Genomic DNA, 23,681 nt, shown 5'->3' with positions numbered 1-23,681 from the left:
AGCAGCAGCCACCTTCAGTCTGCTGCTGGACAGCCAGCAGCAGCAGCAGCAGGAGAGGTATGTAATCAGGAGCCCTCTTGCTAAGGGTAGACAGCTGCTCGTTCCACCCCACCCCCCGCCTTAATTGGTTCTCCTCCCTTCCAACGGTGTTGAGGCGGGTGGGAACAGCAGGGGGTGAAGGTGCTGTGTTTAAAGAGGTGGAGTTATGCAGATCTAAAACGCGTGGATTGCAGCAGCAGCAAGCCGAAAAGTGCAGGCATGTAAGGGATCTAGAGGTTGACAACATGTCTTCTTAACGGGAGTCCAGGAGCTCATCTCCACAAATGGACTTTTCAGGATCCTTGGGTGGCTCCGTAGTTTGAAACCAATTCTGGTTATCGCTTCTCGGCCTTTTGGCTAAGATCAAGTGTAGTATCTGTTCTTATCAGTTTAATATCTGATACGTCCCCTATCTGGGGACCATATATTAAATGGATTTTTAGAACAGGGAGATGGAAAAAGAGCTTGCTCTGTCCACTCCACGCATTGACCTGGTATTGCAGTATCTCCAGGACCGGTGCACCCCTTCTTTAATGCAGTTTCTAAAATCAGAAAGAATTGAATTCAATGTTTTTTGTTCATTTTGCTTGTCGGATTTTGGGATGGACTCTTTGGCTTTGCTTTTCTTCTCCTCATTGGATTTTTCATGTTCAAAGTTGCAGAAGCCAGATTACAAGCTCATTTTGGTTCAACTTCAGCAACTGTGCATTGCATTGCCATGTAATGTGATGCAATGCTATCTTTCTAGCTCTCCCTTTTTACTTCCTTTTGGATAAACAGACATATTAGGCAAGCATTTTGGAGCTTTCACCTAAATAACTACAGGTGGTGAGATAAGCTGCACAATATAATTGACCTTTCAGTATATTGTTGCACACACACCATCTATTTAGCAAATGCCCTTGTTATCAACAGCAGCCTTTTAAACTCACCTGAGCTAACAGGTATGTGCGCTGGTTACTCTGCTGCGCTTAAAATTTCTTTTTTGGTTTGCTACAATGCCTTTTCTGAAACGTTGTCTCCTTCTGCTGGAACACTGACTTCTTTCATTTAATGCCTGCAGACTATAAAAGAGAACCCAACCCAAAAAGTTTGATTGATTAGTCTGTGGCATTCTGTTAAACTGTTGCTTATGGCGGTCTCTGTGAGCTTCTCAGCGACATTCAGCCAGCCAGGTATCCTGCCTGCAGTAGATGGAATGTGGCAATGGAACGCTGGCTGCGCGTGTCATAATAGGCTCTGAGCCTTTATATACCTGTGCACAGCAGCAGCCACCTTCAGTCTGCTGCTGGACAGCCAGCAGCAGCAGCAGGAGAGGTATGTAATCAGGAGCCCTCCTGCTAAGGGTAGACAGCTGCTCGTTCCACCCCACCCCCCGCCTTAATTGGTTCTCCTCCCTTCCAACGGTGTTGAGGCTGGTGGGAACAGCAGGGGGTGAAGGTGCTGTGTTTAAAGAGGTGGAGTTATGCAGATCTAAAACGCGTGGATTGCAGCAGCAGCAAGCCGAAAAGTGCAGGCATGTAAGGAATCTAGAGGTTGACAACATGTCTTCTTAACGGGAGTCCAGGAGCTCATCTCCACAAATGGACTTTTCAGGATCCTTGGGTGGCTCCGTAGTTTGAAACCAATTCTGGTTATCGCTTCTCGGCCTTTTGGCTAAGATCAAGTGCAGTGATCTACCGGTTGCTGCCTTGGTCTTGGCTGAGAGGTGCCTTGGGTACCCGGCTCCTTGGCCTCGGGGGATCGCTGCATGTAGCAGTGCGGCTTCACCCCCTTGCTGCTTTTGGGGAGCCAGATTAGTCCCTGGGCAACGAGGGGCGATCAGCCTGCCTGCTTTTTTTAAGTAGGCGAGGAGGATTTTTGCCACGTTTGGTGTGAAGATATGGACGGGAGAAGCCCAAATATGCTGACCTGTGAAGAGGTCCCAGTTTTTTCAAGACTGAAGAATGCAGTGCGGTTTATTTTTTTGGATCCAGAGAAGAAGAAGTCTGGCTTGTTTTTTTTGGTAGAGAAGATTTTGTTTGGACTATTGGAAGTTCAAATGGAACAAGTTTTGTCTATGTTGGAGTTCCCGAAGAGAGGGATATATGATGTTATTTTTTGTTCAGAAGATATCTTTTCTGACTTTTGGAAGAGAATGGATCTAGTGAAGGAAGATTCGATACTTGAAGGTGTTTTTTTTGTGTCGCATTTTCCTAGGAAGGAAAGGCTAATAGTAATAAGGATGTATAGTCCTTTCATATTGGAAGAAGAGATCATGACCTTTTTATCCCGGTACTGTGAGAAAGTGAGTTCTGCTGGCAAAATGTTTAACCGATATGGTTTTTGGACCACGAGGTGGAGGTTCCTGGTCAAGTTCAAGGAAAGTTCGGATGGTGTTGTGGTACTCCCACCAAGTAGATTCAAAATCGGGACAGTTAATGGAGATATGTTCTTTACAGGTATGCCGAAGTTTTGTAGGCGTTGTAAACAGTATGGCCATGAAAAGGATTCCTGTACATTACAGTGGTGTGCCAAGTGTGAAGAAGTGGGACATAAGGCAGAGAATTGTGAAAAAAGTAAGAAATGTAATCTATGTGGTGGCAGTGGTCATTTATATGATTGCTGTCCTGTCAATAAAAGGGAGGAGAAGTCAGTTGACAAGGAAGATGGAAATGAAGAAGAGTCTGAAGCTGCCCCCCATGATGAAACGGAAGAGAACATATCTCAAAAGAAGGAGGAACAAATAAGAGATATAAGAAAAGAAGGTGATCATATGGAAGAAGATACTGAGAGTGATATCACAGGCGTTGAGATTGAAAATACTAGCTTGGAAGAAGAAGTGGAGGTGGATAGGGAGTCAGAAGATCAGGAGGAAAGTGAGTCCTCCAGTCAGGATGAAAAGGAAGGTGCTGTAAGTAATATGGAAGAGGAGGAGGAGGGTGAAGAAACTAGTGAAGAAGAAAGAGAGGATGTCGCATGTGAAGCCAGAGAAGAAATTGAAGGAGTTTTGTCATCTGGGAAGGACTCTAGTAAAGCAAAGGATGTTTCAGAAAAAAATATGAGGGAGATGGAGGAGAGACAAGAAGTGTTGAAAATGCTAGAGAGTTGTGAAGGGGGGAGTCAGGCTAGTCTAAGGCGCAAAGTGTGGAATAACATTTATAGCGATATGCATCGTTTTTTTTCAACTTACAGAATACCTCAGTCGTTGGCTAAAGAGGTAGAAGAAGCTTGGGATGGTCGGTTTCTGGATGGAAGGCTTTTGAATGCCTTGGCAGCATATGGCCTGAAGAGAGGAATGTTGCCTTAAATCGTAATGGTAAAGATTGTAATGTTGTGATGTAAAGAATATGGAATAACTGTATTGTGATAATATAAACGTATATATATATAAAATAAGATTGGAAAAATGGATATATGACCCACAATGATGGATAACAACCTAATACCATTTGGAAATCATTGCAAAGCATGAAATCGTAAATATGGGACTTGTAATCTGAGTGGAAAAAAAAAAAAAAAAAAAAAAAAAAAAAAATCTGTTCTTATCAGTTTAATATCTGATACGTCCCCTATCTGGGGACCATATATTAAATGGATTTTTAGAACAGGGAGATGGAAAAAGAGCTTGCTCTGTCCACTCCACGCATTGACCTGGTATTGCAGTATCTCCAGGACCGGTGCACCCCTTCTTTAATGCAGTTTCTAAAATCAGAAAGAATTGAATTCAATGTTTTTTGTTCATTTTGCTTGTTTGTCGGATTTTGGGATGGACTCTTTGGCTTTGCTTTTCTTCTCCTCATTGGATTTTTCATGTTCAAAGTTGCAGAAGCCAGATTACAAGCTCATTTTGGTTCAACTTCAGCAACTGTGCATTGCATTGCCATGTAATGTGATGCAATGCTATCTTTCTAGCTCTCCCTTTTTACTTCCTTTTGGATAAACAGACATATTAGGCAAGCATTTTGGAGCTTTCACCTAAATAACTACAGGTGGTGAGATAAGCTGCACAATATAATTGACCTTTCAGTATATTGTTGCACACACACCATCTATTTAGCAAATGCCCTTGTTATCAACAGCAGCCTTTTAAACTCACCTGAGCTAACAGGTATGTGCGCTGGTTACTCTGCTGCGCTTAAAATTTCTTTTTTGGTTTGCTACAATGCCTTTTCTGAAACGTTGTCTCCTTCTGCTGGAACACTGACTTCTTTCATTTAATGCCTGCAGACTATAAAAGAGAACCCAACCCAAAAAGTTTGGTTGATTAGTCTGTGGCATTCTGTTAAACTGTTGCTTATGGCGGTCTCTGTGAGCTTCTCAGCGACATTCAGCCAGCCAGGTATCCTGCCTGCAGTAGATGGAATGTGGCAATGGAACGCTGGCTGCGCGTGTCATAATAGGCTCTGAGCCTTTATATACCTGTGCACAGCAGCAGCCACCTTCAGTCTGCTGCTGGACAGCCAGCAGCAGCAGCAGCAGGAGAGGTATGTAATCAGGAGCCCTCCTGCTAAGGGTAGACAGCTGCTCGTTCCACCCCACCCCCCGCCTTAATTGGTTCTCCTCCCTTCCAACGGTGTTGAGGCGGGTGGGAACAGCAGGGGGTGAAGGTGCTGTGTTTGAAGAGGTGGAGTTATGCAGATCTAAAACGCGTGGATTTCAGCAGCAGCAAGCCGAAAAGTGCAGGCATGTAAGGGATCTAGAGGTTGACAACATGTCTTCTTAACGGGAGTCCAGGAGCTCATCTCCACAAATGGACTTTTCAGGATCCTTGGGTGGCTCCGTAGTTTGAAACCAATTCTGGTTATCGCTTCTCGGCCTTTTGGCTAAGATCAAGTGTAGTATCTGTTCTTATCAGTTTAATATCTGATACGTCCCCTATCTGGGGACCATATATTAAATGGATTTTTAGAACAGGGAGATGGAAAAAGAGCTTGCTCTGTCCACTCCACGCATTGACCTGGTATTGCAGTATCTCCAGGACCGGTGCACCCCTTCTTTAATGCAGTTTCTAAAATCAGAAAGAATTGAATTCAATGTTTTTTGTTCATTTTGCTTGTTTGTCGGATTTTGGGATGGACTCTTTGGCTTTGCTTTTCTTCTCCTCATTGGATTTTTCATGTTCAAAGTTGCAGAAGCCAGATTACAAGCTCATTTTGGTTCAACTTCAGCAACTGTGCATTGCATTGCCATGTAATGTGATGCAATGCTATCTTTCTAGCTCTCCCTTTTTACTTCCTTTTGGATAAACAGACATATTAGGCAAGCATTTTGGAGCTTTCACCTAAATAACTACAGGTGGTGAGATAAGCTGCACAATATAATTGACCTTTCAGTATATTGTTGCACACACACCATCTATTTAGCAAATGCCCTTGTTATCAACAGCAGCCTTTTAAACTCACCTGAGCTAACAGGTATGTGCGCTGGTTACTCTGCTGCGCTTAAAATTTCTTTTTTGGTTTGCTACAATGCCTTTTCTGAAACGTTGTCTCCTTCTGCTGGAACACTGACTTCTTTCATTTAATGCCTGCAGACTATAAAAGAGAACCCAACCCAAAAAGTTTGGTTGATTAGTCTGTGGCATTCTGTTAAACTGTTGCTTATGGCGGTCTCTGTGAGCTTCTCAGCGACATTCAGCCAGCCAGGTATCCTGCCTGCAGTAGATGGAATGTGGCAATGGAACGCTGGCTGCGCGTGTCATAATAGGCTCTGAGCCTTTATATACCTGTGCACAGCAGCAGCCACCTTCAGTCTGCTGCTGGACAGCCAGCAGCAGCAGGAGAGGTATGTAATCAGGAGCCCTCCTGCTAAGGGTAGACAGCTGCTCGTTCCACCCCACCCCCCGCCTTAATTGGTTCTCCTCCCTTCCAACGGTGTTGAGGCGGGTGGGAACAGCAGGGGGTGAAGGTGCTGTGTTTAAAGAGGTGGAGTTATGCAGATCTAAAACGCGTGGATTGCAGCAGCAGCAAGCCGAAAAGTGCAGGCATGTAAGGGATCTAGAGGTTGACAACATGTCTTCTTAACGGGAGTCCAGGAGCTCATCTCCACAAATGGACTTTTCAGGATCCTTGGGTGGCTCCGTAGTTTGAAACCAATTCTGGTTATCGCTTCTCGGCCTTTTGGCTAAGATCAAGTGTAGTATCTGTTCTTATCAGTTTAATATCTGATACGTCCCCTATCTGGGGACCATATATTAAATGGATTTTTAGAACAGGGAGATGGAAAAAGAGCTTGCTCTGTCCACTCCACGCATTGACCTGGTATTGCAGTATCTCCAGGACCGGTGCACCCCTTCTTTAATGCAGTTTCTAAAATCAGAAAGAATTGAATTCAATGTTTTTTGTTCATTTTGCTTGTTTGTCGGATTTTGGGATGGACTCTTTGGCTTTGCTTTTCTTCTCCTCATTGGATTTTTCATGTTCAAAGTTGCAGAAGCCAGATTACAAGCTCATTTTGGTTCAACTTCAGCAACTGTGCATTGCATTGCCATGTAATGTGATGCAATGCTATCTTTCTAGCTCTCCCTTTTTACTTCCTTTTGGATAAACAGACATATTAGGCAAGCATTTTGGAGCTTTCACCTAAATAACTACAGGTGGTGAGATAAGCTGCACAATATAATTGACCTTTCAGTATATTGTTGCACACACACCATCTATTTAGCAAATGCCCTTGTTATCAACAGCAGCCTTTTAAACTCACCTGAGCTAACAGGTATGTGCGCTGGTTACTCTGCTGCGCTTAAAATTTCTTTTTTGGTTTGCTACAATGCCTTTTCTGAAACGTTGTCTCCTTCTGCTGGAACACTGACTTCTTTCATTTAATGCCTGCAGACTATAAAAGAGAACCCAACCCAAAAAGTTTGGTTGATTAGTCTGTGGCATTCTGTTAAACTGTTGCTTATGGCGGTCTCTGTGAGCTTCTCAGCGACATTCAGCCAGCCAGGTATCCTGCCTGCAGTAGATGGAATGTGGCAATGGAACGCTGGCTGCGCATGTCATAATAGGCTCTGAGCCTTTATATACCTGTGCACAGCAGCAGCCACCTTCAGTCTGCTGCTGGACAGCCAGCAGCAGCAGCAGCAGGAGAGGTATGTAATCAGGAGCCCTCCTGCTAAGGGTAGACAGCTGCTCGTTCCACCCCACCCCCCGCCTTAATTGGTTCTCCTCCCTTCCAACGGTGTTGAGGCGGGTGGGAACAGCAGGGGGTGAAGGTGCTGTGTTTAAAGAGGTGGAGTTATGCAGATCTAAAACGCGTGGATTGCAGCAGCAGCAAGCCGAAAAGTGCAGGCATGTAAGGGATCTAGAGGTTGACAACATGTCTTCTTAACGGGAGTCCAGGAGCTCATCTCCACAAATGGACTTTTCAGGATCCTTGGGTGGCTCCGTAGTTTGAAACCAATTCTGGTTATCGCTTCTCGGCCTTTTGGCTAAGATCAAGTGTAGTATCTTTCGAAAAGGCGGTTTTGGATGTTGGCCGCCCTAGTAGATTGATACATTATGCACACTGGGGTTTAGGTGCTTGTTAGTACGCCAGGTGGCTAATATAGTCATCTGGTGGAAAGCATGGCCCCCCAGGATTGACGCCATTGGGCCGGGGAAGATCGAAAGCCCGAAGTGTGAAGTGCCCCAGGAGTGGTGACCCTGGGGTGTCTTAACTCACTGGGATTGGGAACCCCACTTGAGTTTATGGCACATTTGCACTAGCACTTCAATATTTCTTTCTTCACACACACCCTTATTCCGGGCCTTCTGGCCTTAGGATGGGGAATTTTTCAATTCCCGATCGAAGGTCCGGGCAGTATTATACTGTGAAACCTTCACTATTTATTTAATTTTTTTTTGTCACTGTGTGTCCACTTTTTCACGTGTGTCCACGTCCTTACTAGGATTTTGTCGGGATGCGGTTCCCTTACGGGTTCCTCTCTTGGCAGGTCTAGGGGGGGAGTGTGTGGCCATCAGGTTCCGCTCCCCCCTGAACCCCCCTGGCTCTCCTCTTTCGGGAGGAGAGCGTTGTTGGCTCCCCTCTTCCGGGAGGGGAGCACGGTCTTTGGCTCCCAGTGCCTTGCTCGGGTGAGAACTCGGGCAGGTATTGAGGGTAAGATTGGGTCGCCTCTGGCTCCGGCTGGAGGTGGCTATTTGTCCCTGTGCCTCGCTGTGGCCTTCTGGCTCGGAGGGACGGGGAATGGTTTGGGGGACCCTTCTCCTTTTGGAGAGGGTTTCAAGAAGACCAGCATCCTAGTGCACTTTTTTTTGTGGCACTTGTCACTTTTTTAAGCGCACTCGGGTGTTGTACACGAATTCGGGCTTTCGATAAAAAAAAAAAAATCTGTTCTTATCAGTTTAATATCTGATACGTCCCCTATCTGGGGACCATATATTAAATGGATTTTTAGAACAGGGAGATGGAAAAAGAGCTTGCTCTGTCCACTCCACGCATTGACCTGGTATTGCAGTATCTCCAGGACCGGTGCACCCCTTCTTTAATGCAGTTTCTAAAATCAGAAAGAATTGAATTCAATGTTTTTTGTTCATTTTGCTTGTTTGTCGGATTTTGGGATGGACTCTTTGGCTTTGCTTTTCTTCTCCTCATTGGATTTTTCATGTTCAAAGTTGCAGAAGCCAGATTACAAGCTCATTTTGGTTCAACTTCAGCAACTGTGCATTGCATTGCCATGTAATGTGATGCAATGCTATCTTTCTAGCTCTCCCTTTTTACTTCCTTTTGGATAAACAGACATATTAGGCAAGCATTTTGGAGCTTTCACCTAAATAACTACAGGTGGTGAGATAAGCTGCACAATATAATTGACCTTTCAGTATATTGTTGCACACACACCATCTATTTAGCAAATGCCCTTGTTATCAACAGCAGCCTTTTAAACTCACCTGAGCTAACAGGTATGTGCGCTGGTTACTCTGCTGCGCTTAAAATTTCTTTTTTGGTTTGCTACAATGCCTTTTCTGAAACGTTGTCTCCTTCTGCTGGAACACTGACTTCTTTCATTTAATGCCTGCAGACTATAAAAGAGAACCCAACCCAAAAAGTTTGGTTGATTAGTCTGTGGCATTCTGTTAAACTGTTGCTTATGGCGGTCTCTGTGAGCTTCTCAGCGACATTCAGCCAGCCAGGTATCCTGCCTGCAGTAGATGGAATGTGGCAATGGAACGCTGGCTGCGCGTGTCATAATAGGCTCTGAGCCTTTATATACCTGTGCACAGCAGCAGCCACCTTCAGTCTGCTGCTGGACAGCCAGCAGCAGCAGCAGCAGGAGAGGTATGTAATCAGGAGCCCTCCTGCTAAGGGTAGACAGCTGCTCGTTCCACCCCACCCCCCGCCTTAATTGGTTCTCCTCCCTTCCAACGGTGTTGAGGCGGGTGGGAACAGCAGGGGGTGAAGGTGCTGTGTTTAAAGAGGTGGAGTTATGCAGATCTAAAACGCGTGGATTGCAGCAGCAGCAAGCCGAAAAGTGCAGGCATGTAAGGGATCTAGAGGTTGACAACATGTCTTCTTAACGGGAGTCCAGGAGCTCATCTCCACAAATGGACTTTTCAGGATCCTTGGGTGGCTCCGTAGTTTGAAACCAATTCTGGTTATCGCTTCTCGGCCTTTTGGCTAAGATCAAGTGTAGTATCTGTTCTTATCAGTTTAATATCTGATACGTCCCCTATCTGGGGACCATATATTAAATGGATTTTTAGAACAGGGAGATGGAAAAAGAGCTTGCTCTGTCCACTCCACGCATTGACCTGGTATTGCAGTATCTCCAGGACCGGTGCACCCCTTCTTTAATGCAGTTTCTAAAATCAGAAAGAATTGAATTCAATGTTTTTTGTTCATTTTGCTTGTTTGTCGGATTTTGGGATGGACTCTTTGGCTTTGCTTTTCTTCTCCTCATTGGATTTTTCATGTTCAAAGTTGCAGAAGCCAGATTACAAGCTCATTTTGGTTCAACTTCAGCAACTGTGCATTGCATTGCCATGTAATGTGATGCAATGCTATCTTTCTAGCTCTCCCTTTTTACTTCCTTTTGGATAAACAGACATATTAGGCAAGCATTTTGGAGCTTTCACCTAAATAACTACAGGTGGTGAGATAAGCTGCACAATATAATTGACCTTTCAGTATATTGTTGCACACACACCATCTATTTAGCAAATGCCCTTGTTATCAACAGCAGCCTTTTAAACTCACCTGAGCTAACAGGTATGTGCGCTGGTTACTCTGCTGCGCTTAAAATTTCTTTTTTGGTTTGCTACAATGCCTTTTCTGAAACGTTGTCTCCTTCTGCTGGAACACTGACTTCTTTCATTTAATGCCTGCAGACTATAAAAGAGAACCCAACCCAAAAAGTTTGGTTGATTAGTCTGTGGCATTCTGTTAAACTGTTGCTTATGGCGGTCTCTGTGAGCTTCTCAGCGACATTCAGCCAGCCAGGTATCCTGCCTGCAGTAGATGGAATGTGGCAATGGAACGCTGGCTGCGCGTGTCATAATAGGCTCTGAGCCTTTATATACCTGTGCACAGCAGCAGCCACCTTCAGTCTGCTGCTGGACAGCCAGCAGCAGCAGCAGCAGGAGAGGTATGTAATCAGGAGCCCTCCTGCTAAGGGTAGACAGCTGCTCGTTCCACCCCACCCCCCGCCTTAATTGGTTCTCCTCCCTTCCAACGGTGTTGAGGCGGGTGGGAACAGCAGGGGGTGAAGGTGCTGTGTTTAAAGAGGTGGAGTTATGCAGATCTAAAACGCGTGGATTGCAGCAGCAGCAAGCCGAAAAGTGCAGGCATGTAAGGGATCTAGAGGTTGTCAACATGTCTTCTTAACGGGAGTCCAGGAGCTCATCTCCACAAATGGACTTTTCAGGATCCTTGGGTGGCTCCGTAGTTTGAAACCAATTCTGGTTATCGCTTCTCGGCCTTTTGGCTAAGATCAAGTGTAGTATCTGTTCTTATCAGTTTAATATCTGATACGTCCCCTATCTGGGGACCATATATTAAATGGATTTTTAGAACAGGGAGATGGAAAAAGAGCTTGCTCTGTCCACTCCACGCATTGACCTGGTATTGCAGTATCTCCAGGACCGGTGCACCCCTTCTTTAATGCAGTTTCTAAAATCAGAAAGAATTGAATTCAATGTTTTTTGTTCATTTTGCTTGTTTGTCGGATTTTGGGATGAACTCTTTGGCTTTGCTTTTCTTCTCCTCATTGGATTTTTCATGTTCAAAGTTGCAGAAGCCAGATTACAAGCTCATTTTGGTTCAACTTCAGCAACTGTGCATTGCATTGCCATGTAATGTGATGCAATGCTATCTTTCTAGCTCTCCCTTTTTACTTCCTTTTGGATAAACAGACATATTAGGCAAGCATTTTGGAGCTTTCACCTAAATAACTACAGGTGGTGAGATAAGCTGCACAATATAATTGACCTTTCAGTATATTGTTGCACACACACCATCTATTTAGCAAATGCCCTTGTTATCAACAGCAGCCTTTTAAACTCACCTGAGCTAACAGGTATGTGCGCTGGTTACTCTGCTGCGCTTAAAATTTCTTTTTTGGTTTGCTACAATGCCTTTTCTGAAACGTTGTCTCCTTCTGCTGGAACACTGACTTCTTTCATTTAATGCCTGCAGACTATAAAAGAGAACCCAACCCAAAAAGTTTGGTTGATTAGTCTGTGGCATTCTGTTAAACTGTTGCTTATGGCGGTCTCTGTGAGCTTCTCAGCGACATTCAGCCAGCCAGGTATCCTGCCTGCAGTAGATGGAATGTGGCAATGGAACGCTGGCTGCGCGTGTCATAATAGGCTCTGAGCCTTTATATACCTGTGCACAGCAGCAGCCACCTTCAGTCTGCTGCTGGACAGCCAGCAGCAGCAGCAGCAGGAGAGGTATGTAATCAGGAGCCCTCCTGCTAAGGGTAGACAGCTGCTCGTTCCACCCCACCCCCCGCCTTAATTGGTTCTCCTCCCTTCCAACGGTGTTGAGGCGGGTGGGAACAGCAGGGGGTGAAGGTGCTGTGTTTAAAGAGGTGGAGTTATGCAGATCTAAAACGCGTGGATTGCAGCAGCAGCAAGCCGAAAAGTGCAGGCATGTAAGGGATCTAGAGGTTGTCAACATGTCTTCTTAACGGGAGTCCAGGAGCTCATCTCCACAAATGGACTTTTCAGGATCCTTGGGTGGCTCCGTAGTTTGAAACCAATTCTGGTTATCGCTTCTCGGCCTTTTGGCTAAGATCAAGTGTAGTATCTGTTCTTATCAGTTTAATATCTGATACGTCCCCTATCTGGGGACCATATATTAAATGGATTTTTAGAACAGGGAGATGGAAAAAGAGCTTGCTCTGTCCACTCCACGCATTGACCTGGTATTGCAGTATCTCCAGGACCGGTGCACCCCTTCTTTAATGCAGTTTCTAAAATCAGAAAGAATTGAATTCAATGTTTTTTGTTCATTTTGCTTGTTTGTCGGATTTTGGGATGGACTCTTTGGCTTTGCTTTTCTTCTCCTCATTGGATTTTTCATGTTCAAAGTTGCAGAAGCCAGATTACAAGCTCATTTTGGTTCAACTTCAGCAACTGTGCATTGCATTGCCATGTAATGTGATGCAATGCTATCTTTCTAGCTCTCCCTTTTTACTTCCTTTTGGATAAACAGACATATTAGGCAAGCATTTTGGAGCTTTCACCTAAATAACTACAGGTGGTGAGATAAGCTGCACAATATAATTGACCTTTCAGTATATTGTTGCACACACACCATCTATTTAGCAAATGCCCTTGTTATCAACAGCAGCCTTTTAAACTCACCTGAGCTAACAGGTATGTGCGCTGGTTACTCTGCTGCGCTTAAAATTTCTTTTTTGGTTTGCTACAATGCCTTTTCTGAAACGTTGTCTCCTTCTGCTGGAACACTGACTTCTTTCATTTAATGCCTGCAGACTATAAAAGAGAACCCAACCCAAAAAGTTTGGTTGATTAGTCTGTGGCATTCTGTTAAACTGTTGCTTATGGCGGTCTCTGTGAGCTTCTCAGCGACATTCAGCCAGCCAGGTATCCTGCCTGCAGTAGATGGAATGTGGCAATGGAACGCTGGCTGCGCGTGTCATAATAGGCTCTGAGCCTTTATATACCTGTGCACAGCAGCAGCCACCTTCAGTCTGCTGCTGGACAGCCAGCAGCAGCAGCAGCAGGAGAGGTATGTAATCAGGAGCCCTCCTGCTAAGGGTAGACAGCTGCTCGTTCCACCCCACCCCCCGCCTTAATTGGTTCTCCTCCCTTCCAACGGTGTTGAGGCGGGTGGGAACAGCAGGGGGTGAAGGTGCTGTGTTTAAAGAGGTGGAGTTATGCAGATCTAAAACGCGTGGATTGCAGCAGCAGCAAGCCGAAAAGTGCAGGCATGTAAGGGATCTAGAGGTTGTCAACATGTCTTCTTAACGGGAGTCCAGGAGCTCATCTCCACAAATGGACTTTTCAGGATCCTTGGGTGGCTCCGTAGTTTGAAACCAATTCTGGTTATCGCTTCTCGGCCTTTTGGCTAAGATCAAGTGTAGTATCTGTTCTTATCAGTTTAATATCTGATACGTCCCCTATCTGGGGACCATATATTAAATGGATTTTTAGAACAGGGAGATGGAAAAAGAGCTTGCTCTGTCCACTCCACGCATTGACCTGGTATTGCAGTATCTCCAGGACCGGTGCACCCCTTCTTTAATGCAGTTTCTAAAATCAGAAAGAATTGAATTCAATGTTTTTTGTTCATTTTGCTTGTTTGTCGGATTTTGGGATGGACTCTTTGGCTTTGCTTTTCTTCTCCTCATTGGATTTTTCATGTTCAAAGTTGCAGAAGCCAGATTACAAGCTCATTTTGGTTCAACTTCAGCAACTGTGCATTGCATTGCCATGTAATGTGATGCAATGCTATCTTTCTAGCTCTCCCTTTTTACTTCCTTTTGGATAAACAGACATATTAGGCAAGCATTTTGGAGCTTTCACCTAAATAACTACAGGTGGTGAGATAAGCTGCACAATATAATTGACCTTTCAGTATATTGTTGCACACACACCATCTATTTAGCAAATGCCCTTGTTATCAACAGCAGCCTTTTAAACTCACCTGAGCTAACAGGTATGTGCGCTGGTTACTCTGCTGCGCTTAAAATTTCTTTTTTGGTTTGCTACAATGCCTTTTCTGAAACGTTGTCTCCTTCTGCTGGAACACTGACTTCTTTCATTTAATGCCTGCAGACTATAAAAGAGAACCCAACCCAAAAAGTTTGGTTGATTAGTCTGTGGCATTCTGTTAAACTGTTGCTTATGGCGGTCTCTGTGAGCTTCTCAGCGACATTCAGCCAGCCAGGTATCCTGCCTGCAGTAGATGGAATGTGGCAATGGAACGCTGGCTGCGCGTGTCATAATAGGCTCTGAGCCTTTATATACCTGTGCACAGCAGCAGCCACCTTCAGTCTGCTGCTGGACAGCCAGCAGCAGCAGCAGCAGGAGAGGTATGTAATCAGGAGCCCTCCTGCTAAGGGTAGACAGCTGCTCTTTCCACCCCACCCCCCGCCTTAATTGGTTCTCCTCCCTTCCAACGGTGTTGAGGCGGGTGGGAACAGCAGGGGGTGAAGGTGCTGTGTTTAAAGAGGTGGAGTTATGCAGATCTAAAACGCGTGGATTGCAGCAGCAGCAAGCCGAAAAGTGCAGGCATGTAAGGGATCTAGAGGTTGTCAACATGTCTTCTTAACGGGAGTCCAGGAGCTCATCTCCACAAATGGACTTTTCAGGATCCTTGGGTGGCTCCGTAGTTTGAAACCAATTCTGGTTATCGCTTCTCGGCCTTTTGGCTAAGATCAAGTGTAGTATCTGTTCTTATCAGTTTAATATCTGATACGTCCCCTATCTGGGGACCATATATTAAATGGATTTTTAGAACAGGGAGATGGAAAAAGAGCTTGCTCTGTCCACTCCACGCATTGACCTGGTATTGCAGTATCTCCAGGACCGGTGCACCCCTTCTTTAATGCAGTTTCTAAAATCAGAAAGAATTGAATTCAATGTTTTTTGTTCATTTTGCTTGTTTGTCGGATTTTGGGATGGACTCTTTGGCTTTGCTTTTCTTCTCCTCATTGGATTTTTCATGTTCAAAGTTGCAGAAGCCAGATTACAAGCTCATTTTGGTTCAACTTCAGCAACTGTGCATTGCATTGCCATGTAATGTGATGCAATGCTATCTTTCTAGCTCTCCCTTTTTACTTCCTTTTGGATAAACAGACATATTAGGCAAGCATTTTGGAGCTTTCACCTAAATAACTACAGGTGGTGAGATAAGCTGCACAATATAATTGACCTTTCAGTATATTGTTGCACACACACCATCTATTTAGCAAATGCCCTTGTTATCAACAGCAGCCTTTTAAACTCACCTGAGCTAACAGGTATGTGCGCTGGTTACTCTGCTGCGCTTAAAATTTCTTTTTTGGTTTGCTACAATGCCTTTTCTGAAACGTTGTCTCCTTCTGCTGGAACACTGACTTCTTTCATTTAATGCCTGCAGACTATAAAAGAGAACCCAACCCAAAAAGTTTGGTTGATTAGTCTGTGGCATTCTGTTAAACTGTTGCTTATGGCGGTCTCTGTGAGCTTCTCAGCGACATTCAGCCAGCCAGGTATCCTGCCTGCAATAGATGGAATGTGGCAATGGAACGCTGGCTGCGCGTGTCATAATAGGCTCTGAGCCTTTATATACCTGTGCACAGCAGCAGCCACCTTCAGTCTGCTGCTGGACAGCCAGCAGCAGCAGCAGCAGGAGAGGTATGTAATCAGGAGCCCTCCTGCTAAGGGTAGACAGCTGCTCGTTCCACCCCACCCCCCGCCTTAATTGGTTCTCCTCCCTTCCAACGGTGTTGAGGCGGGTGGGAACAGCAGGGGGTGAAGGTGCTGTGTTTAAAGAGGTGGAGTTATGCAGATCTAAAACGCGTGGATTGCAGCAGCAGCAAGCTGAAAAGTGCAGGCATGTAAGGGATCTAGAGGTTGACAACATGTCTTCTTAACGGGAGTCCAGGAGCTCATCTCCACAAATGGACTTTTCAGGATCCTTGGGTGGCTCCGTAGTTTGAAACCAATTCTGGTTATCGCTTCTCGGCCTTTTGGCTAAGATCAAGTGTAGTATCTGTTCTTATCAGTTTAATATCTGATACGTCCCCTATCTGGGGACCATATATTAAATGGATTTTTAGAACAGGGAGATGGAAAAAGAGCTTGCTCTGTCCACTCCACGCATTGACCTGGTATTGCAGTATCTCCAGGACCGGTGCACCCCTTCTTTAATGCAGTTTCTAAAATCAGAAAGAATTGAATTCAATGTTTTTTGTTCATTTTGCTTGTTTGTCGGATTTTGGGATGGACTCTTTGGCTTTGCTTTTCTTCTCCTCATTGGATTTTTCATGTTCAAAGTTGCAGAAGCCAGATTACAAGCTCATTTTGGTTCAACTTCAGCAACTGTGCATTGCATTGCCATGTAATGTGATGCAATGCTATCTTTCTAGCTCTCCCTTTTTACTTCCTTTTGGATAAACAGACATATTAGGCAAGCATTTTGGAGCTTTCACCTAAATAACTACAGGTGGTGAGATAAGCTGCACAATATAATTGACCTTTCAGTATATTGTTGCACACACACCATCTATTTAGCAAATGCCCTTGTTATCAACAGCAGCCTTTTAAACTCACCTGAGCTAACAGGTATGTGCGCTGGTTACTCTGCTGCGCTTAAAATTTCTTTTTTGGTTTGCTACAATGCCTTTTCTGAAACGTTGTCTCCTTCTGCTGGAACACTGACTTCTTTCATTTAATGCCTGCAGACTATAAAAGAGAACCCAACCCAAAAAGTTTGGTTGATTAGTCTGTGGCATTCTGTTAAACTGTTGCTTATGGCGGTCTCTGTGAGCTTCTCAGCGACATTCAGCCAGCCAGGTATCCTGCCTGCAGTAGATGGAATGTGGCAATGGAACGCTGGCTGCGCGTGTCATAATAGGCTCTGAGCCTTTATATACCTGTGCACAGCAGCAGCCACCTTCAGTCTGCTGCTGGACAGCCAGCAGCAGCAGCAGCAGGAGAGGTATGTAATCAGGAGCCCTCCTGCTAAGGGTAGACAGCTGCTCGTTCCACCCCACCCCCCGCCTTAATTGGTTCTCCTCCCTTCCAACGGTGTTGAGGCGGGTGGGAACAGCAGGGGGTGAAGGTGCTGTGTTTAAAGAGGTGGAGTTATGCAGATCTAAAACGCGTGGATTGCAGCAGCAGCAAGCCGAAAAGTGCAGGCATGTAAGGGATCTAGAGGTTGACAACATGTCTTCTTAACGGGAGTCCAGGAGCTCATCTCCACAAATGGACTTTTCAGGATCCTTGGGTGGCTCCGTAGTTTGAAACCAATTCTGGTTATCGCTTCTCGGCCTTTTGGCTAAGATCAAGTGTAGTATCTGTTCTTATCAGTTTAATATCTGATACGTCCCCTATCTGGGGACCATATATTAAATGGATTTTTAGAACAGGGAGATGGAAAAAGAGCTTGCTCTGTCCACTCCACGCATTGACCTGGTATTGCAGTATCTCCAGGACCGGTGCACCCCTTCTTTAATGCAGTTTCTAAAATCAGAAAGAATTGAATTCAATGTTTTTTGTTCATTTTGCTTGTTTGTCGGATTTTGGGATGGACTCTTTGGCTTTGCTTTTCTTCTCCTCATTGGATTTTTCATGTTCAAAGTTGCAGAAGCCAGATTACAAGCTCATTTTGGTTCAACTTCAGCAACTGTGCATTGCATTGCCATGTAATGTGATGCAATGCTATCTTTCTAGCTCTCCCTTTTTACTTCCTTTTGGATAAACAGACATATTAGGCAAGCATTTTGGAGCTTTCACCTAAATAACTACAGGTGGTGAGATAAGCTGCACAATATAATTGACCTTTCAGTATATTGTTGCACACACACCATCTATTTAGCAAATGCCCTTGTTATCAACAGCAGCCTTTTAAACTCACCTGAGCTAACAGGTATGTGCGCTGGTTACTCTGCTGCGCTTAAAATTTCTTTTTTGGTTTGCTACAATGCCTTTTCTGAAACGTTGTCTCCTTCTGCTGGAACACTGACTTCTTTCATTTAATGCCTGCAGACTATAAAAGAGAACCCAACCCAAAAAGTTTGGTTGATTAGTCTGTGGCATTCTGTTAAACTGTTGCTTATGGCGGTCTCTGTGAGCTTCTCAGCGACATTCAGCCAGCCAGGTATCCTGCCTGCAGTAGATGGAATGTGGCAATGGAACGCTGGCTGCGCGTGTCATAATAGGCTCTGAGCCTTTATATACCTGTGCACAGCAGCAGCCACCTTCAGTCTGCTGCTGGACAGCCAGCAGCAGCAGCAGCAGGAGAGGTATGTAATCAGGAGCCCTCCTGCTAAGGGTAGACAGCTGCTCGTTCCACCCCACCCCCCGCCTTAATTGGTTCTCCTCGCTTCCAACGGTGTTGAGGCGGGTGGGAACAGCAGGGGGTGAAGGTGCTGTGTTTAAAGAGGTGGAGTTATGCAGATCTAAAACGCGTGGATTGCAGCAGCAGCAAGCCGAAAAGTGCAGGCATGTAAGGGATCTAGAGGTTGACAACATGTCTTCTTAACGGGAGTCCAGGAGCTCATCTCCACAAATGGACTTTTCAGGATCCTTGGGTGGCTCCGTAGTTTGAAACCAATTCTGGTTATCGCTTCTCGGCCTTTTGGCTAAGATCAAGTGTAGTATCTGTTCTTATCAGTTTAATATCTGATACGTCCCCTATCTGGGGACCATATATTAAATGGATTTTTAGAACAGGGAGATGGAAAAAGAGCTTGCTCTGTCCACTCCACGCATTGACCTGGTATTGCAGTATCTCCAGGACCGGTGCACCCCTTCTTTAATGCAGTTTCTAAAATCAGAAAGAATTGAATTCAATGTTTTTTGTTCATTTTGCTTGTTTGTCGGATTTTGGGATGGACTCTTTGGCTTTGCTTTTCTTCTCCTCATTGGATTTTTCATGTTCAAAGTTGCAGAAGCCAGATTACAAGCTCATTTTGGTTCAACTTCAGCAACTGTGCATTGCATTGCCATGTAATGTGATGCAATGCTATCTTTCTAGCTCTCCCTTTTTACTTCCTTTTGGATAAACAGACATATTAGGCAAGCATTTTGGAGCTTTCACCTAAATAACTACAGGTGGTGAGATAAGCTGCACAATATAATTGACCTTTCAGTATATTGTTGCACACACACCATCTATTTAGCAAATGCCCTTGTTATCAACAGCAGCCTTTTAAACTCACCTCAGCTAACAGGTATGTGCGCTGGTTACTCTGCTGCGCTTAAAATTTCTTTTTTGGTTTGCTACAATGCCTTTTCTGAAACGTTGTCTCCTTCTGCTGGAACACTGACTTCTTTCATTTAATGCCTGCAGACTATAAAAGAGAACCCAACCCAAAAAGTTTGGTTGATTAGTCTGTGGCATTCTGTTAAACTGTTGCTTATGGCGGTCTCTGTGAGCTTCTCAGCGACATTCAGCCAGCCAGGTATCCTGCCTGCAGTAGATGGAATGTGGCAATGGAACGCTGGCTGCGCGTGTCATAATAGGCTCTGAGCCTTTATATACCTGTGCACAGCAGCAGCCACCTTCAGTCTGCTGCTGGACAGCCAGCAGCAGCAGCAGCAGCAGGAGAGGTATGTAATCAGGAGCCCTCCTGCTAAGGGTAGACAGCTGCTCGTTCCACCCCACCCCCCGCCTTAATTGGTTCTCCTCCCTTCCAACGGTGTTGAGGCGGGTGGGAACAGCAGGGGGTGAAGGTGCTGTGTTTAAAGAGGTGGAGTTATGCAGATCTAAAACGCGTGGATTGCAGCAGCAGCAAGCCGAAAAGTGCAGGCATGTAAGGGATCTAGAGGTTGACAACATGTCTTCTTAACGGGAGTCCAGGAGCTCATCTCCACAAATGGACTTTTCAGGATCCTTGGGTGGCTCCGTAGTTTGAAACCAATTCTGGTTATCGCTTCTCGGCCTTTTGGCTAAGATCAAGTGTAGTATCTGTTCTTATCAGTTTAATATCTGATACGTCCCCTATCTGGGGACCATATATTAAATGGATTTTTAGAACAGGGAGATGGAAAAAGAGCTTGCTCTGTCCACTCCACGCATTGACCTGGTATTGCAGTATCTCCAGGACCGGTGCACCCCTTCTTTAATGCAGTTTCTAAAATCAGAAAGAATTGAATTCAATGTATTTTGTTCATTTTGCTTGTTTGTCGGATTTTGGGATGGACTCTTTGGCTTTGCTTTTCTTCTCCTCATTGGATTTTTCATGTTCAAAGTTGCAGAAGCCAGATTACAAGCTCATTTTGGTTCAACTTCAGCAACTGTGCATTGCATTGCCATGTAATGTGATGCAATGCTATCTTTCTAGCTCTCCCTTTTTACTTCCTTTTGGATAAACAGACATATTAGGCAAGCATTTTGGAGCTTTCACCTAAATAACTACAGGTGGTGAGATAAGCTGCACAATATAATTGACCTTTCAGTATATTGTTGCACACACACCATCTATTTAGCAAATGCCCTTGTTATCAACAGCAGCCTTTTAAACTCACCTGAGCTAACAGGTATGTGCGCTGGTTACTCTGCTGCGCTTAAAATTTCTTTTTTGGTTTGCTACAATGCCTTTTCTGAAACGTTGTCTCCTTCTGCTGGAACACTGACTTCTTTCATTTAATGCCTGCAGACTATAAAAGAGAACCCAACCCAAAAAGTTTGGTTGATTAGTCTGTGGCATTCTGTTAAACTGTTGCTTATGGCGGTCTCTGTGAGCTTCTCAGCGACATTCAGCCAGCCAGGTATCCTGCCTGCAGTAGATGGAATGTGGCAATGGAACGCTGGCTGCGCGTGTCATAATAGGCTCTGAGCCTTTATATACCTGTGCACAGCAGCAGCCACCTTCAGTCTGCTGCTGGACAGCCAGCAGCAGCAGCAGCAGGAGAGGTATGTAATCAGGAGCCCTCCTGCTAAGGGTAGACAGCTGCTCGTTCCACCCCACCCCCCGCCTTAATTGGTTCTCCTCCCTTCCAACGGTGTTGAGGCGGGTGGGAACAGCAGGGGGTGAAGGTGCTGTGTTTAAAGAGGTGGAGTTATGCAGATCTAAAACGCGTGGATTGCAGCAGCAGCAAGCCGAAAAGTGCAGGCATGTAAGGGATCTAGAGGTTGACAACATGTCTTCTTAACGGGAGTCCAGGAGCTCATCTCCACAAATGGACTTTTCAGGATCCTTGGGTGGCTCCGTAGTTTGAAACCAATTCTGGTTATCGCTTCTCGGCCTTTTGGCTAAGATCAAGTGTAGTATCTGTTCTTATCAGTTTAATATCTGATACGTCCCCTATCTGGGGACCATATATTAAATGGATTTTTAGAACAGGGAGATGGAAAAAGAGCTTGCTCTGTCCACTCCACGCATTGACCTGGTATTGCAGTATCTCCAGGACCGGTGCACCCCTTCTTTAATGCAGTTTCTAAAATCAGAAAGAATTGAATTCAATGTTTTTTGTTCATTTTGCTTGTTTGTCGGATTTTGGGATGGACTCTTTGGCTTTGCTTTTCTTCTCCTCATTGGATTTTTCATGTTCAAAGTTGCAGAAGCCAGATTACAAGCTCATTTTGGTTCAACTTCAGCAACTGTGCATTGCATTGCCATGTAATGTGATGCAATGCTATCTTTCTAGCTCTCCCTTTTTACTTCCTTTTGGATAAACAGACATATTAGGCAAGCATTTTGGAGCTTTCACCTAAATAACTACAGGTGGTGAGATAAGCTGCACAATATAATTGACCTTTCAGTATATTGTTGCACACACACCATCTATTTAGCAAATGCCCTTGTTATCAACAGCAGCCTTTTAAACTCACCTGAGCTAACAGGTATGTGCGCTGGTTACTCTGCTGCGCTTAAAATTTCTTTTTTGGTTTGCTACAATGCCTTTTCTGAAACGTTGTCTCCTTCTGCTGGAACACTGACTTCTTTCATTTAATGCCTGCAGACTATAAAAGAGAACCCAACCCAAAAAGTTTGGTTGATTAGTCTGTGGCATTCTGTAAAACTGTTGCTTATGGCGGTCTCTGTGAGCTTCTCAGCGACATTCAGCCAGCCAGGTATCCTGCCTGCAGTAGATGGAATGTGGCAATGGAACGCTGGCTGCGCGTGTCATAATAGGCTCTGAGCCTTTATATACCTGTGCACAGCAGCAGCCACCTTCAGTCTGCTGCTGGACAGCCAGCAGCAGCAGCAGCAGGAGAGGTATGTAATCAGGAGCCCTCTTGCTAAGGGTAGACAGCTGCTCGTTCCACCCCACCCCCCGCCTTAATTGGTTCTCCTCCCTTCCAACGGTGTTGAGGCGGGTGGGAACAGCAGGGGGTGAAGGTGCTGTGTTTAAAGAGGTGGAGTTATGCAGATCTAAAACGCGTGGATTGCAGCAGCAGCAAGCCGAAAAGTGCAGGCATGTAAGGGATCTAGAGGTTGACAACATGTCTTCTTAACGGGAGTCCAGGAGCTCATCTCCACAAATGGACTTTTCAGGATCCTTGGGTGGCTCCGTAGTTTGAAACCAATTCTGGTTATCGCTTCTCGGCCTTTTGGCTAAGATCAAGTGTAGTATCTGTTCTTATCAGTTTAATATCTGATACGTCCCCTATCTGGGGACCATATATTAAATGGATTTTTAGAACAGGGAGATGGAAAAAGAGCTTGCTCTGTCCACTCCACGCATTGACCTGGTATTGCAGTATCTCCAGGACCGGTGCACCCCTTCTTTAATGCAGTTTCTAAAATCAGAAAGAATTGAATTCAATGTTTTTTGTTCATTTTGCTTGTCGGATTTTGGGATGGACTCTTTGGCTTTGCTTTTCTTCTCCTCATTGGATTTTTCATGTTCAAAGTTGCAGAAGCCAGATTACAAGCTCATTTTGGTTCAACTTCAGCAACTGTGCATTGCATTGCCATGTAATGTGATGCAATGCTATCTTTCTAGCTCTCCCTTTTTACTTCCTTTTGGATAAACAGACATATTAGGCAAGCATTTTGGAGCTTTCACCTAAATAACTACAGGTGGTGAGATAAGCTGCACAATATAATTGACCTTTCAGTATATTGTTGCACACACACCATCTATTTAGCAAATGCCCTTGTTATCAACAGCAGCCTTTTAAACTCACCTGAGCTAACAGGTATGTGCGCTGGTTACTCTGCTGCGCTTAAAATTTCTTTTTTGGTTTGCTACAATGCCTTTTCTGAAACGTTGTCTCCTTCTGCTGGAACACTGACTTCTTTCATTTAATGCCTGCAGACTATAAAAGAGAACCCAACCCAAAAAGTTTGATTGATTAGTCTGTGGCATTCTGTTAAACTGTTGCTTATGGCGGTCTCTGTGAGCTTCTCAGCGACATTCAGCCAGCCAGGTATCCTGCCTGCAGTAGATGGAATGTGGCAATGGAACGCTGGCTGCGCGTGTCATAATAGGCTCTGAGCCTTTATATACCTGTGCACAGCAGCAGCCACCTTCAGTCTGCTGCTGGACAGCCAGCAGCAGCAGCAGGAGAGGTATGTAATCAGGAGCCCTCCT

General features: G+C 44.9%; 16 non-coding genes and 1 pseudogene across 16 annotated transcripts; all 17 read left to right on the top strand.

The window, feature by feature from the left end:
* Nucleotides 1–376: 376 nt before the first annotated feature.
* Nucleotides 377–567, top strand: LOC141204753 (U2 spliceosomal RNA). Its single transcript, XR_012275609.1, has one exon. It is a non-coding gene; the product is annotated as a U2 spliceosomal RNA (small nuclear RNA).
* Nucleotides 568–3,515: 2,948 nt separating this feature from the next.
* Nucleotides 3,516–3,709, top strand: LOC141204389 (U2 spliceosomal RNA). The gene has a single exon (XR_012275315.1). It is a non-coding gene; the product is annotated as a U2 spliceosomal RNA (small nuclear RNA).
* A 1,115-nt stretch (nt 3,710–4,824) lies between these two features.
* LOC141204742 (U2 spliceosomal RNA) lies at nt 4,825–5,015 on the top strand. The gene has a single exon (XR_012275598.1). It is a non-coding gene; the product is annotated as a U2 spliceosomal RNA (small nuclear RNA).
* A 1,109-nt stretch (nt 5,016–6,124) lies between these two features.
* Nucleotides 6,125–6,315, top strand: LOC141204731 (U2 spliceosomal RNA). Its single transcript, XR_012275587.1, has one exon. It is a non-coding gene; the product is annotated as a U2 spliceosomal RNA (small nuclear RNA).
* A 1,115-nt stretch (nt 6,316–7,430) lies between these two features.
* On the top strand, nt 7,431–7,522 carry LOC141204441 (U2 spliceosomal RNA; annotated as a pseudogene).
* Nucleotides 7,523–8,316: 794 nt separating this feature from the next.
* LOC141204310 (U2 spliceosomal RNA) lies at nt 8,317–8,501 on the top strand. The gene has a single exon (XR_012275262.1). It is a non-coding gene; the product is annotated as a U2 spliceosomal RNA (small nuclear RNA).
* Nucleotides 8,502–9,616: 1,115 nt separating this feature from the next.
* Nucleotides 9,617–9,807, top strand: LOC141204719 (U2 spliceosomal RNA). The gene has a single exon (XR_012275576.1). It is a non-coding gene; the product is annotated as a U2 spliceosomal RNA (small nuclear RNA).
* A 1,115-nt stretch (nt 9,808–10,922) lies between these two features.
* Nucleotides 10,923–11,113, top strand: LOC141204708 (U2 spliceosomal RNA). The gene has a single exon (XR_012275565.1). It is a non-coding gene; the product is annotated as a U2 spliceosomal RNA (small nuclear RNA).
* Nucleotides 11,114–12,228: 1,115 nt separating this feature from the next.
* On the top strand, nt 12,229–12,419 carry LOC141204697 (U2 spliceosomal RNA). Its single transcript, XR_012275554.1, has one exon. It is a non-coding gene; the product is annotated as a U2 spliceosomal RNA (small nuclear RNA).
* Nucleotides 12,420–13,534: 1,115 nt separating this feature from the next.
* LOC141204686 (U2 spliceosomal RNA) lies at nt 13,535–13,725 on the top strand. Its single transcript, XR_012275543.1, has one exon. It is a non-coding gene; the product is annotated as a U2 spliceosomal RNA (small nuclear RNA).
* A 1,115-nt stretch (nt 13,726–14,840) lies between these two features.
* LOC141204675 (U2 spliceosomal RNA) lies at nt 14,841–15,031 on the top strand. The gene has a single exon (XR_012275532.1). It is a non-coding gene; the product is annotated as a U2 spliceosomal RNA (small nuclear RNA).
* A 1,115-nt stretch (nt 15,032–16,146) lies between these two features.
* LOC141204664 (U2 spliceosomal RNA) lies at nt 16,147–16,337 on the top strand. The gene has a single exon (XR_012275521.1). It is a non-coding gene; the product is annotated as a U2 spliceosomal RNA (small nuclear RNA).
* Nucleotides 16,338–17,452: 1,115 nt separating this feature from the next.
* On the top strand, nt 17,453–17,643 carry LOC141204653 (U2 spliceosomal RNA). The gene has a single exon (XR_012275510.1). It is a non-coding gene; the product is annotated as a U2 spliceosomal RNA (small nuclear RNA).
* Nucleotides 17,644–18,758: 1,115 nt separating this feature from the next.
* LOC141204640 (U2 spliceosomal RNA) lies at nt 18,759–18,949 on the top strand. The gene has a single exon (XR_012275498.1). It is a non-coding gene; the product is annotated as a U2 spliceosomal RNA (small nuclear RNA).
* Nucleotides 18,950–20,067: 1,118 nt separating this feature from the next.
* On the top strand, nt 20,068–20,258 carry LOC141204629 (U2 spliceosomal RNA). The gene has a single exon (XR_012275487.1). It is a non-coding gene; the product is annotated as a U2 spliceosomal RNA (small nuclear RNA).
* A 1,115-nt stretch (nt 20,259–21,373) lies between these two features.
* On the top strand, nt 21,374–21,564 carry LOC141204616 (U2 spliceosomal RNA). The gene has a single exon (XR_012275476.1). It is a non-coding gene; the product is annotated as a U2 spliceosomal RNA (small nuclear RNA).
* A 1,115-nt stretch (nt 21,565–22,679) lies between these two features.
* On the top strand, nt 22,680–22,870 carry LOC141204604 (U2 spliceosomal RNA). Its single transcript, XR_012275465.1, has one exon. It is a non-coding gene; the product is annotated as a U2 spliceosomal RNA (small nuclear RNA).
* Nucleotides 22,871–23,681: the final 811 nt, after the last annotated feature.

Source organism: Phyllobates terribilis, unplaced genomic scaffold (assembly GCF_046119375.1).
Source record: "Phyllobates terribilis strain yellow unplaced genomic scaffold, ASM4611937v1 Scaffold_134__1_contigs__length_4944459, whole genome shotgun sequence".
NCBI lineage: Eukaryota > Metazoa > Chordata > Amphibia > Anura > Dendrobatidae > Phyllobates > Phyllobates terribilis.
This window is presented reverse-complemented; position numbering and strand designations above follow the sequence as displayed.